At 49.8% G+C, this 14200-nt stretch overlaps 1 non-coding gene across 1 annotated transcript; it reads left to right on the forward strand.

Annotated features, from left to right (window-relative positions):
• The first annotated feature begins 6756 nt into the window (after nucleotides 1–6756).
• Nucleotides 6757–6833, forward strand: Trnas-cga (transfer RNA serine (anticodon CGA)). The gene has a single exon. It is a non-coding gene; the product is annotated as a tRNA-Ser (tRNA).
• The last annotated feature ends 7367 nt before the right edge of the window (nucleotides 6834–14200 follow it).

Below are 14200 nucleotides of genomic sequence, written 5' to 3' on the forward strand. Positions count from 1 at the left end.
GTGATGCCCTAAGCACCCCCTATTCTAACTCCAACTTTTGCTGTTGCACAAGGATTAAAAAAAATACGCGAACTGACTCTAGTCAACCCTGCCAGTGCAGTAGAAGAGAGTTTGGCGCCTGCAATAATTTAATATGATAAATAAGTTAAATAAACGAAGGTTTCATTAACATTGTGAGGAATGATAGGGTTGCTCTACCTATTAACAGAATGAAAGTTCTGTCCAAAATAACAATATGATTTATTAAGACTAAACACAAAATAATAAACCAAAACACATGAAACATTTATAATACATCAAATTGGCTCAAATTGGATACTCAAACAAACTCTGTGAAGGTGAAGTTGTCCCTAAACTAGATTGTGAGGTTTATGACGAAGTGGTATGTGGAGCCAATTCCTCTGCCACTCAAATCTTAAGAGAGACACACAGCTAACCCAACATTAATTGCTGCTACTCAAGACAGAACAAAGTTAGAAAAAGACGAACAGGCGCGCTCTGCTGAGCTTTGATTATCACCTAGGAAAATCCCTATCTGCCGGTGCTGCGGACATACATTACCAAACTGTCTTCTTAACTGCCAGAACACGATCTGGCGTACCGGAGGCGATGGCTGGTTGCTTCGACGTCCGCGACCGAAAGGCGAGAGCCGACTACCTAGAGCACCCGTACAGGCCGAACACACAACATTCCCGCCCCCACGACAGTGGCCGTGGTTAAACGTTCCAATCAGCAACTCGAAAACCAGCGGAAAATTCCACTCTATTGCTGGAGCACTACCATTCCACCAATGGAGATTCTTGGCGCCAATTTCTGCGCTGATTTTGCTACGTCATGGAGCTATGCCCTGAGCAAGCCAATCACAGTTACTATTTTGCAGAAAGCGCGGGAATTTTCCCGCCACAACTGCCTGGGTACACAAGTCATTCCCACGCTTCGCTGGTAGCCCGCCAGAAAGTGTTTTCGCTAAGTTTCTGCGAAGTAACGGAACCTCTAGCCCAGCCGCTACTTCAGACCCCTCCGGGCGTGTCTTTTGACAATGTCGGCGTCTGCAAGGCATTCACTCGACTTCCTCACACCCGTCGGCTTAACCCTTTCCAGATCAGCAGAGCCGCCTGTCACCGGACCACCCGGGTGACGAGAGACGCTGTGTGGGAAGTCCGCGTGTGAAGGAATAGCGACTTTTCACTGCATGCAATTAGAGAGGAAAATCGTAAGATAGAAATATGAGAGGGGGCTCATGCCACCTCTCAAATTAACTAGATTGAACCTGGGACCTGTTGCTGGCAAGGAGACGCCAGACCACACATGACATGTAGGGTTCAGAAGAGATCAGTGAGACTAGCGAAGATATAAACAAATACTTAATGATTTCAGCGTCAGCTCCACTGCACTCGCCGTAAAAGAATCTTAATACTAACTAAATTTAGTGGGAGAGGTTCAAGGCTTTCCTATTTTTAGTTAGCTGATAAAATAATGTCGAAAAAGCAGTTAAGTTTACCATTGGAATTTTTATTCTACTCACAAAACAATGTTTCTAAATTGTGCTATTCTTAAAAGGAAATATTCTAATACAGGATGATAAAAACCAACTGCGTTCAACAAAAATGTGAACGAATATTCCCTGAATGGATTTCAAAGCTCTATAATGTATCGAAGGATGAACTACGCTATATCACATCTATAATCTAGGTTTAAATAAAGTTTAACAAAAGAGAAAACTATCAAAAATGGTCTACAGTGACCCTCAATTTTTCTTTAATTACTTATTTAACTTGTCATAAATTACAGTGGCCGATGTGGCTTCTCAATAATTATATAACAGAAAAATCATCGCGTTTCAGATTTTAACTTCAAGTAGCAAATGTGAATACCTCGAAGTTTAATTGACGATCGACACTAGTATTACATAAAAAGGGGATGTAACAGATGAGACTTCTGCAGTTCTGAGTGAAGCCTTATGCGCTCTTATGCGGCATCGCGTGCATTCATTACCTTATTGATGGTTAGGCAGCGTCAGAGCGGCTGGTGTCGCAGCTCCACACACCTCGCCGTCTTGGTAACAACTCTCTCGAACTTATCCTTACTACAGTTTACCGACGTTGGTTTAAGAGAAAGGTATCTGGCTGTGTTTTCAACTGACCAATCAGTGCCTCAATGTTAACTTTAAGCTCCGCCTACAAAAACTCTGTCTATCCAATGAGGCGCGTTATACTTTTCGTGGTGGGGCAATGTTTTTAATGTTTGCTAGGTAACAGACACACATATAGTCTCTCACTAACACTTGCAGCTGGTGTGGCTCTTTTAGTGTAATCGTAAGATCTATACTGTTCATCTGGAGGGCTCTATCTTTTAACATGGGACGGGGGATGGACGTCTTGGCGGTCGGCCGGAATGCGGGTGTCCCATTGTCCCGCTCTTATCATAGGTCCTTCTAGCCTACATGGCTCTGATCTCGGCTTCTGTTCTCGTTTCCCCCCTCGGAACTGCGTCTGTTTCACGGTGGGAAGGTATGACATGCATTTAGGCGTTCTTGTGTTAGTCTGTGGTATTTTATTTACTTACTCGTTGATCGTATTACTTTAGTCAGGATTTATTCGGAGCTATGTGACATATTGCCGGATTTGCTATCATGTCAGGGTTTTCATGGAAGGTGTTGGATAAGAAGAGGCCGCCGCAGTATATCGTCTTAGTGGGAACTGCGACGGATGGCAGCGAAATCTTCGGGTGAAGGAAGCTCTTAGGCTTCCCTGTGACCGCGGAAGCTTTCCCCATAGGCATGGGCCCTAAGCCACACTGCTACAGGTGCCAAGCCGAAGGGCGTGTGGCTAAGTACTGCCACACCTCGCCACGGTGCGTCAAGTGCGCCGGTGAGCACGACACCCGCGCCTGTGACAGACGACTGGAAGAGGCGCCAACTTGTGCTCGCTGCGGCGGGCCACATGTGGCAAACTGGCGTGGCTGCCCGGCTTTCGCCAGCGACGGCTGCGCTGGTGACAAGGCGCAAACCGAGAGGACACGAAACGGCGCCGTAATCGCCGCCGAACGAAGACACAACCGAAAGAAGACAGCTCCCACTGACGAAGGGCCACCGGAATATCGCGCCAGCGAGAGTGGCGCGGGTGCCGGCCACCGGCGGTTGCACAGCAGGCGGCCGCGGCGCAGGAGGCGACTGCGGCCTTCAAAGCCGCTATGGACGCAGATCCAGCTTTTAAGGCCGCCATGACTGCACAGGCGGAGGAGGCATGCAGCCAACTGCAGCAATTGCGCTCGCAGACGGCACACGACATCTGTGAGGATACCGCAGGCGAAGAGGCCTGCCGCCGCTCCGTAAATGGAGCACCTACGGAAGGAAACACCGTGGCGGACACACTGGTCACACCAAAGAAGAAGAAGACGAAAACCGCCGCAACAACGCCGAAGTCCATCGGTTGCGAGCAGCTGAACTTCTGGGAGTGGGCTACTACAGCGGTCAGAACGCTCAGGGGTTTGGGCTACGTCATCCGCTACACAGGGGAGACACATCAGCGGCCCTCACTGAGCCTGTCAGCGCAGCCAACGAGTGAGGATTGGTGCCGCTATGCGACCACTCATCTCCGAGCGCTTGGCTTCTACGCTCGCCCATCAGAAACCGATGGGGCACCTGGGTCTTCCCTCGCGCAAAGTCACCACTGACGCATCGCGGCAGGGGGCTCCCACAGCCCAGACTTCAGCCCACCGTGCTGCAGCACCGTCACGGACTGATCTCTTATGACGAACATATGGCATGACAGGGTATTCGCTTGCATGATGCCCGCTTCTAACTTAACCCATCCTTGCATGACCTATCGCAGTCAGCAAGACATCCACTACTACCCTTACTACCCGAACTAACTACGAGGGTAATCCCAAAAGTAAGGTCTCCTAGTTTTTTATAAGCACATAGACCTGTTTATTTCTAGAGTGGTTTACATCAGTTAACAGCTTGAGCATTTAGCTATTTTACGACATAATCACTATTTGTGTCGATGCATTTTTGTAGACGTTGTGTCAGTTTTTGTATGCCCATGTCATACCAGCTCACAGCCATACTGTTCAGAAAGTTATGAAACTCTTCTTTCATCTCGTCGTCGGAGCTGAATCGCTGGGACCACAATTAACGCTGACAGGTACTGTGAGACTGAAAAAACTCGAACGGGCAATTCAGAACCGGAGAAGAGGAATGTTGACCAAGGGCTATTCACGTGGGACGACAGCAACGACAGCTGGCGTAGCACAATCTAGAGTGGAGTGTACATTGCAGTGGTTTAAGCAGGCTGATACCAGTGCAAGCGTCTCACGATCTGGAAGACCCCTAGTTACATGGACGATCAGTTCATATATGTACAAAGTAAAGGTCAGAGGAATCGCACTATACGCGAAATACACGAGGAAGTAAATAGTATGGGTTGGTTCAAATGGCTCTGAGCACTATGGGACTTAACATCTATGGTCATCAGTCCCCTAGAACTTAGAATTACTTAAACCTAACTAACCTAAGGACATCACACACATCCATGCCCGAGGCAGGATTCGAACCTGCGACCGTAGCAGTCGCGCGGCTCCGGGCTGAGCGCCTAGAACCGCTAGACCACCGCGGCCGGCTAAATAGTATGGGGGCAGCTGGAATCTCTGTCCTAACAGCGCAATGCCATCTTCGTGAAAAAGGTTTAAAGAAGTGCACAGAAGCTTAGAAACAGTTATTATGCAAAGAAAATAAGGTGAAAAATTACCATTAGTACAGAGATAACAAATACTAGTTTCCAGTTTCTGGAAACATCCCCCAGGCTGTGGCTAAGCCATGTCTCCGCAATATCCTTTCTTTCAGGAGTGCTAGTTCTGCATGTTTCGCAGGAGAGCTTCTGTAAAGTTTGGAAGGTAGGAGACGAGGTACTGGCAGAAGTAAAGCTGTGAGTACCGGGCGTGAGTCGTGCTTCGGTAGCTCAGTTGGTAGAGCACTTGCCAGCGAAAGGCAAAGGTCCCGAGTTCGAGTCTCGGTCGGGCACACAGTTTTAATCTGCCAGGAAGTTTCATATCAGCGCACACTCCGCTGCAGAGTGAAAATCTCATTCTGGAAACATCCCCCAGGCTGTGGCTAAGCCATGTCTCCGCAATATCCTTTCTTTCAGGAGTGCTAGTCCTGCACGTTTCGCAGGAGAGCTTCTGTAAAGTTTGGAAGGTAGGAGACGAGGTACTGGCAGAAGTAAAGCTGTGAGTACCGGCCGTGAGTCGTGCTTCGGTAGCTCAGTTGGTAGAGCACTTGCCCGCGAAAGGCAAAGGTCCCGAGTTCGAGTCTCGGTCGGGCACACAGTTTTAATCTGCCAGGAAGTTTCATATCAGCGCACACTCCGCTGCAGAGTGAAAATCTCATTCTGGAAACATCCCCCAGGCTGTGGCTAAGCCATGTCTCCGCAATATCCTTTCTTTCAGGAGTGCTAGTTCTGCATGTTTCGCAGGAGAGCTTCTGTAAAGTTTGGAAGGTAGGAGACGAGGTACTGGCAGAAGTAAAGCTGTGAGTACCGGGCGTGAGTCGTGCTTCGGTAGCTCAGTTGGTAGAGCACTTGCCCGCGAAAGGCAAAGGTCCCGAGTTCGAGTCTCGGTCGGGCACACAGTTTTAATCTGCCAGGAAGTTTCATATCAGCGCACACTCCGCTGCAGAGTGAAAATCTCATTCTGGAAACATCCCCCAGGCTGTGGCTAAGCCATGTCTCCGCAATATCCTTTCTTTCAGGAGTGCTAGTTCTGCATGTTTCGCAGGAGAGCTTCTGTAAAGTTTGGAAGGTAGGAGACGAGGTACTGGCAGAAGTAAAGCTGTGAGTACCGGGCGTGAGTCGTGCTTCGGTAGCTCAGTTGGTAGAGCACTTGCCCGCGAAAGGCAAAGGTCCCGAGTTCGAGTCTCGGTCGGGCACACAGTTTTAATCTGCCAGGAAGTTTCATATCAGCGCACACTCCGCTGCAGAGTAAAAATCTCATTCTGGAAACATCCCCCAGGCTGTGGCTAAGCCATGTCTCCGCAATATCCTTTCTTTCAGGAGTGCTAGTTCTGCATGTTTCGCAGGAGAGCTTCTGTAAAGTTTGGAAGGTAGGAGACGAGGTACTGGCAGAAGTAAAGCTGTGAGTAGCGGGCGTGAGTCGTGCTTCGGTAGCTCAGTTGGTAGAGCACTTGCCCGCGAAAGGCAAAGGTCCCGAGTTCGAGTCTCGGTCGGGCACACAGTTTTAATCTTCCAGGAAGTTTCATATCAGCGCACACTCCGCTGCAGAGTGAAAATCTCATTCTGGAAACATCCCCCAGGCTGTGGCTAAGCCATGTCTCCGCAATATCCTTTCTTTCAGGAGTGCTAGTTCTGCATGTTTCGCAGGAGAGCTTCTGTAAAGTTTGGAAGGTAGGAGACGAGGTACTGGCAGAAGTAAAGCTGTGAGTACCGGGCGTGAGTCGTGCTTCGGTGGCTCAGTTGGTAGAGCACTTGCCCGCGAAAGGCAAAGGTCCCGAGTTCGAGTCTCGGTCGGGCACACAGTATTAATCTGCCAGGAAGTTTCAAATCAGCGCACACTCCGCTGCAGAGTGAAAATCTCATTCTGGAAACATCCCCCAGGCTGTGGCTAAGCCATGTCTCCGCAATATCCTTTCTTTCAGGAGTGCTAGTTCTGCATGTTTCGCAGGAGAGCTTCTGTAAAGTTTGGAAGGTAGGAGACGAGGTACTGGCAGAAGTAAAGCTGTGAGTACCGGCCGTGAGTCGTGCTTCGGTAGCTCAGTTGGTAGAGCACTTGCCCGCGAAAGGCAAAGGTCCCGAGTTCGAGTCTCGGTCGGGCACGCAGTTTTAATCTGCCAGGAAGTTTCATATCAGCGCACACTACGCTGCAGAGTGAAAATCTCATTCTGGAAACATCCCCCAGGCTGTGGCTAAGCCATGTCTCCGCAATATCCTTTCTTTCAGGAGTGCTAGTCCTGCATGTTTCGCAGGAGAGCTTCTGTAAAGTTTGGAAGGTAGGAGACGAGGTACTGGCAGAAGTAAAGCTGTGAGTACCGGGCGTGAGTCGTGCTTCGGTAGCTCAGTTGGTAGAGCACTTGCCCGCGAAAGGCAAAGGTCCCGAGTTCGAGTCTCGGTCGGGCACACAGTTTTAATCTGCCAGGAAGTTTCATATCAGCGCACACTCCGCTGCAGAGTGAAAATCTCATTCTGGAAACATCCCCCAGGCTGTGGCTAAGCCATGTCTCCGCAATATCCTTTCTTTCAGGAGTGCTAGTTCTGCATGTTTCGCAGGAGAGCTTCTGTAAAGTTTGGAAGGTAGGAGACGAAGTACTGGCAGAAGTAAAGCTGTGAGTACCGGGCGTGAGTCGTGCTTCGGTAGCTCAGTTGGTAGAGCACTTGCCCGCGAAAGGCAAAGGTCCCGAGTTCGAGTCTCGGTCGGGCACACAGTTTTAATCTGCCAGGAAGTTTCATATCAGCGCACACTCCGCTGCAGAGTGAAAATCTCATTCTGGAAACATCCCCCAGGCTGTGGCTAAGCCATGTCTCCGCAATATCCTTTCTTTCAGGAGTGCTAGTTCTGCATGTTTCGCAGGAGAGCTTCTGTAAAGTTTGGAAGGTAGGAGACGAGGTACTGGCAGAAGTAAAGCTGTGAGAACCGGGCGTGAGTCGTGCTTCGGTAGCTCAGTTGGTAGAGCACTTGCCCGCGAAAGGCAAAGGTCCCGAGTTCGAGTCTCGGTCGGGCACACAGTTTTAATCTGCCAGGAAGTTTCATATCAGCGCACACTCCGCTGCAGAGTGAAAATCTCATTCTGGAAACATCCCCCAGGCTGTGGCTAAGCCATGTCTCCGCAATATCCTTTCTTTCAGGAGTGCTAGTTCTGCATGTTTCGCAGGAGAGCTTCTGTAAAGTTTGGAAGGTAGGAGACGAGGTACTGGCAGAAGTAAAGCTGTGAGTACCGGGCGTGAGTCGTGCTTCGGTAGCTCAGTTGGTCGCAGTCTGCGTTCGGCAGGGCAGCAGTGCGCACCGCGCTCGGCCGTCCACGCCGCTGCGCGCGCGGAGTGTTTTGTTTACTTCCTCGTCACAGCGCTTCTCAGTCGAACAAGCTGTAATGGCCAACTCTTACAGGAAGAACACTCTTAAGTTCACCTTCTCAAACGAATACGCACGACCCAAAGCACTGGCCGTCGAACGCTTCCTACGCGAAGACGTGAAGATCCCGCGTGACGAACTCATCGGCATACACCTATCGATCATTAGCAGCGTCGTTTATGTTAAGATGACTTCCGACGCTGCCTGCAACGAGATCATTCAAAGGACGCGACATGGACTAAAATTTCGGCACTCCGACGGAAACGTCGGGCCTGTGGATGTCGACCATGCAGGACTTGGCCTTCGGACGATCCGTGTATTCGAACTGCCTTTCGAGGTGGCTGAAGATGAAGTCATCGCGGCGCTAAGTCCGTTCGGAAAAGTCCAGAGCCACGTAGCCGAGACATGGGCACAGTTTACGACGTATCCGGTGCTTAATGGTGTGAGACAAGTCCGAATCGATCTCAAACGGCACGTTCCATCGTACATTTCTATCGGCGGCTGCCGTGCGGTGGTCATTTACGACGGACAACCTCGACCATGTTCCGGTTGTGGCCAAGAAGGCCACGTCCGTAATGAATGCCTGCAACGCCGCATCACACAACTAAGGCCCGACGATACGAACACCGACAGAACCGTGACCACCCTTCCAGTCACCTATGCGGCGACACTGCACGTCCAGCCCTCACAAGGCGCCGTTCACGAGCGTCTCTCTGGTCCGATACACCCGGAGGCGTCCCAGCACCTTGACACCGGCGATGCCGCCCGTGAACATGTCCAACAACGGGACACACCCACGCTAGAAGATCACAAGGATACCAATGAGAGTGTTCTGGAGAATGAAGACCGCATCATAGCACCCGCGGCTTTTGTACCGGAACGTCGTGAATCTCTTCCTTCCTCAGACACCGAAACTCATTGCCGAAAGCAGAAGTCGCCCAAACGACGAAAAAAACGCCGCAAGACATCAGAATCGACCATTGAGCCCCCTCCGCAGGACGAAGAAATGCCACATCACTCCGACGGAGAACACGGTAACACTTTCTCCTCTGCCATGGAGACGCGTCATCCACAAGACGGTGAACCGTCCGACAGAGATCGTGCGCAAGCCCCGCGCCCAGACGCCATGGAACATAGCACGCCTGTTGTCACTGACGCCATTGAGCCGACTCGGCCAGCGCTGCCACCCATCGCCGATGTCAAACCTGTCGGACACCTTTCATGGGCAGATGACACGGATTTCCCACCTCCATCTGATGCGGAAATGAGATCTGTTTCTCCGTTAGACCAAAACTAAAATGGGGGAAGTTTCTACGGCGAATCCTGCGACTTCTATGGACTTCCAGCATCCACAACAACAATCTTCACCAGCTACGACCCTATCAACAGCACGGATCTCCCATCAGGCGTACCGAATAGCTACTATCAATACTAATAATATCGGCTCCCATGCTAAACTTCAACTGCTCCGTGACACGCTAAGAGCAGCGGACATCGACATCGCCCTGTTACAAGAACTGAGGACAGCGACTTGGACTGGGTGTTATGGATATGAGACGTACGCCGCCCCTGCAGCTATGGAACACACAGGCGCAGCCATCCTCCTCCGAGAAGGAATTGCAGTTTCCGATGTCGCATACCTCCCAACAGCGCGAGGGGTGGCCATAACAGTTGAAGGACTCAAAATCATAAATCTCTACGCCCCATCGGGCACTGATAAACGGAGGGATCGCTCCCAGTTCTACGCAGAAGACATCACGCCTTTATTCCTCGGTCGATACGATCGTCTCATCGTAGGTGGAGATTTCAACTGTGTTCTCGAGCGCACAGACCAATACCCCCATTTCACCACATGTCCCGAACTTCGCTTCCTCGTCCGCCGCCTTCGTCTCCTCGACACTTTGCGAGTGATACACGGCGACCGCCCGGGGTATACACACATCACGAGCCACTCCGCCAGCCGACTTGATAGAATATACATCTCTAACGCTCTAAAATCAGTACTCCTCGACGCGGAACTTTGGCCGTCTGCCTTTTCGGATCATGACATCTATATCTGTACCATGAACCTACGTCGACAATCTACATGGCGCAGTGCAGGACCCTGGAAACTCAATGTCGCGCTACTGCGGGACCCTGAATGTCGACAACAGGTCACCGACACGTGGCACACCTGTGTTCAACGCATTATGCGTTACGAGACCACACTGCAGTGGTGGTTGCTGTGCGCCAAACCGGCCATCCGACGCACATTGACACACTATGGCAGAGCAAAAGCCAGGTGGAATCACCATACAACTGATTTCTACTATAGCGCTCTACGTGAACTCATGGATCATCCTCCATCCCCGGATCGCCTCAAAGAAGCTCAACGCATCAAGGCAAAGATTCTATCCTTGACCAGATGCCGTCTAGAGGGAGCCATTGTACGAGCCCGCAGCCAAGACAGGATTAATGGTGAAGAACCTTCTATGCATCATATTGTTCAAAATGTTCGTCGACGCCGACAGGCTTTAATGACAACTTTAGACTTACCTGATGGACGACGGCTGACTTCGCAAGCTACCATTGCGGATGCATTCACAACGCACTATAGACTTTTCTATCAAGAAGTACCTGCCGGTGCAGAGGCCATTGCTGAGGTTGCCCATGAGACACTTGGTACTCTAAACGCAGCAGCTGCAACCCTCCTGACTGCTGAAGTGACCACCGACGACGTCCAAGGCGCTGTGGCCAAGGGGTCTCTGAATTGATCTCCGGGCCCGGACGGTTTACCTCTCGAATTTTACAGAACCTTCCAAGATTTGATGATGCCACGATGGAGGGACATGTACTGGGAACTTTTGTCCGGCGCGGCGGACCCGCCACCAATGTTCATGGAAGGCTTACTTGTACCAGTCCCGAAACCCGCAGGAGGAACACGACTCGACAGTTATCGGCCGATCACGTTACTCAATTCGGACTTCAAGATTTTCACACGCCTTCTGGCAGTGCGACTCAAACATGTATTACGGGACATTGTCTCCCACGAACAAACATCCTTAGGCGGCGATCGTAATATACAGACGGCCCTCAGTGACTATCGAGATGTGATCGCTGTGGCAACACACTCGCGACTGCCAGGCGCTTTCATCTCCATCGACTTCAAACAAGCGTTTGACCGCGTCAATCATGCATTCCTCAACGCAGTGATGGACCGAATGGCAATTCCCCCGACGTTCACGCACGTGATTATGCGGCTCCTTCGTGGAGCAACGTCCAGACTTCTCGTCAACGGCAGACTTACAGAACCTATACGGATTGAACGCTCAGTACGGCAGGGTTGCCCTTTGTCGACGGTACTTTATGCCATTGCGATGGAACCACTCATTTGCGGATTACGGCGATGTTTGACAGGTATTCCACTCCGGGATCATATGTTCCGCTGCCGAGCTTACGCGGACGACTTGGCCCTCGTCGTACGTTCAGCGGCTGAAGTACAAGCTGCGATGCAGTGGATTACCCGTTACAGTGCAGGGGCAGGGAGCGCTATGAACGTGGCAAAATCATGCGCCATGAAGATCGGCCGCGGCCTTCCCGCAGACAGCGTAGTTCCATTTCAACTGGTAGACACCATTCGTTGTCTCGGATTGGTGTACACGCGAGACATTCGCCGCACCTCGGCGATCAATTTTCGTGCGCTGCTGCAACGCATCCGGGCCAACATACAAAATCACATACTACGCCCGCTGAATATGTGCCAGAGAGTCACCTTCGTCAATACCCATCTGGCAGCTCGGATACCCCATATAGCGCAGATTCTGCCCATCACTGCGACAATGGCGGCCAGGTTACAGGCGGCATTCGGCTATTTCATTTGTTCTGGACACATCTTCAAAGTCCAGTATGAAGCTCTCACCTTACCGAAGCGGGACGGTGGCCTCGATCTGGTTAATGTGAGAGCCAGGACAACGGCACTTTACACCACCACTATGCTCCGGTTATGGAAAAGCCAAAATGCTAGTTTTACTGGAATGTTGACCACCGAGCTCGCGCCTGTTTCGAGACGCCCACCGACGTCTTTGGCACACATCCCACCTCCGATGTCACATATCGGCCGTTTCTTTTTGGAGTACAGCTACATATGCACCGAGCTCCCCAGGACCAGGAAGACGACCACCCGCGACATCTACCGCCTTCTCCGAAAGTCTCCACCCCGCAACCCCGTCGAAACACGTCACCCCCAGGTTTCATGGCCTACAGTTTGGAAAACGATCCACCAACCATATCACACCACTGACACCACCTCTATGTGGTACCTTCTCGTCAACGGCAAGTATACTACAAGACAGAAACTACATCGCATCGCACTGGTGGACTCACCCCTGTGCCTCAAGTGCAATGTCGAAGATACAGATTTACATCGTTTTGAGTGTGGGCCAGCAGCAGCTGTCTGGACCCTCGTACAGAAGATTGTGGTTTTCTACCTCCGAGTACCACCACATCACGTTTCTCCCACTATGATGATATATCCCGACACGACCTACTTTCCATCGGCTAAGTGGCACGCCATCACATGGATCAGTGGCATGGCTGTCGACTACGTCTTCCGAGACGACATCGTCGATCCGGCGGACTTTTGGACACGCCTCCAAGTGTATCACCACACCCTTCGCCGGCATCGACACTATCGGGCCACTTTCGCGAACTATTTACAGAGCATTTTCACCAACCCGCCTCAAAGCTGGAATCTCAACGAACCGTGCCAGCCAAGGCTGGACGATCCCACGTTCCCCTTCAATGGTCAATGATAGAATGCATTTTGTTCTGCTGGCGCGCCAAAGTGGAGCATGGCGCGGAAAGTATTCCTATTTTATTTCAGTTCTCTTTTCTCCTCCTCTTCTAAGTTTTTTTTTCTCCTTACACATGTTTATCCCTTTCATACATAGCTCTCTTTCTGCAGCCTATTTGTTTTCTTTCTCTTGTGCTCCACAAACAAAAAAAAAAAAAAAAAAAAAATGCTGCTGATGGTGAGACTGTACACTCATTTATGTTACCAAAAAAACATACAAATACAAAAGAAGGCCGTTGCGGAAATATAGCTACCTTTTATGTTTTACGTTTTCAAAGGATATTGTGTTATTTATGAAGAACGTCGTCTTTTATTTTCATACCCAAGAAGTTTTTATTTGTTTTCTTTAAAAAAAAAAGTAAAAAAAAACAAAAAACATAAAAATGACAAAAAAAACAAAAAAAGTTGGTAGAGCACCTAAAAAAAAAAGTTGGTAGAGCACTTGCCCGCGAAAGGCAAAGGTCCCGAGTTCGAGTGTCGGTCGGGCACACAGTTTTAATCTGCCAGGAAGTTTCAACAAATACTGGTGTTTGCAGCAATGGTCCAAAGTGCTTTTCACAGTTGAGTCTAAGTCTAAAGTATTTGGAAGCAATGGTCGAATGTTTGTTCGTCGAATCCGTGGAGAAGCGTGTGACACCAACGATGGAGATGTTTTGAGCGTGAATAAGCCGGTTATCTAGTGAGCATTAGTGGAACATTAAAGAAGGAAGGATATCACTGGATACTGGTCAACAATGCAGTTTTATATGGCAGGAGACTCATTAGTCGCGGGTTTATTCTGCAGCAGGATAATTATCCCAACCATGTTTCTAAATTGTGCAGAGGGGATACAAAAGATAAAGATAAATTTGCGGAATTGAAGAATGTGCTATTTTGTCTAAAACTGATATATTTATTTATTTAAATAGCGCCGTTACCAGTTTGGATGCAACAGGTTCATCTTCAGACGGCTGGTTCACGTTAAGTCACATTTTACACAAGCTTTCACTTTTTGTTTTCCCAACTGATGAAATTTTCTTGGGGTGGTGGTGCAGATGAAAAATCCGCTCCATTATGTTCCAGTGCTCACTGCTTGTGATCATGCAGCTGTGGAAACTGATGATGCACTTCTTTTATTTATATGTGTACACATAATCTGAAGCACTATTCAGACACCAAGAAGTTTCACCGCACGGAAGTATACTTCTTGGTGTGTGAGTGGCGCTTCAGATTATATTTACACATATACATAAAAAAGTGCACTACATGGCCAAAAACAATGGACTCCTTCGCTTGTTGGTCGACCTCGTA

The sequence above is a fragment of the Schistocerca serialis genome, chromosome 8 (genome assembly GCF_023864345.2).
Source record: "Schistocerca serialis cubense isolate TAMUIC-IGC-003099 chromosome 8, iqSchSeri2.2, whole genome shotgun sequence".
Classification (NCBI taxonomy): Eukaryota; Metazoa; Arthropoda; class Insecta; order Orthoptera; family Acrididae; genus Schistocerca; species Schistocerca serialis.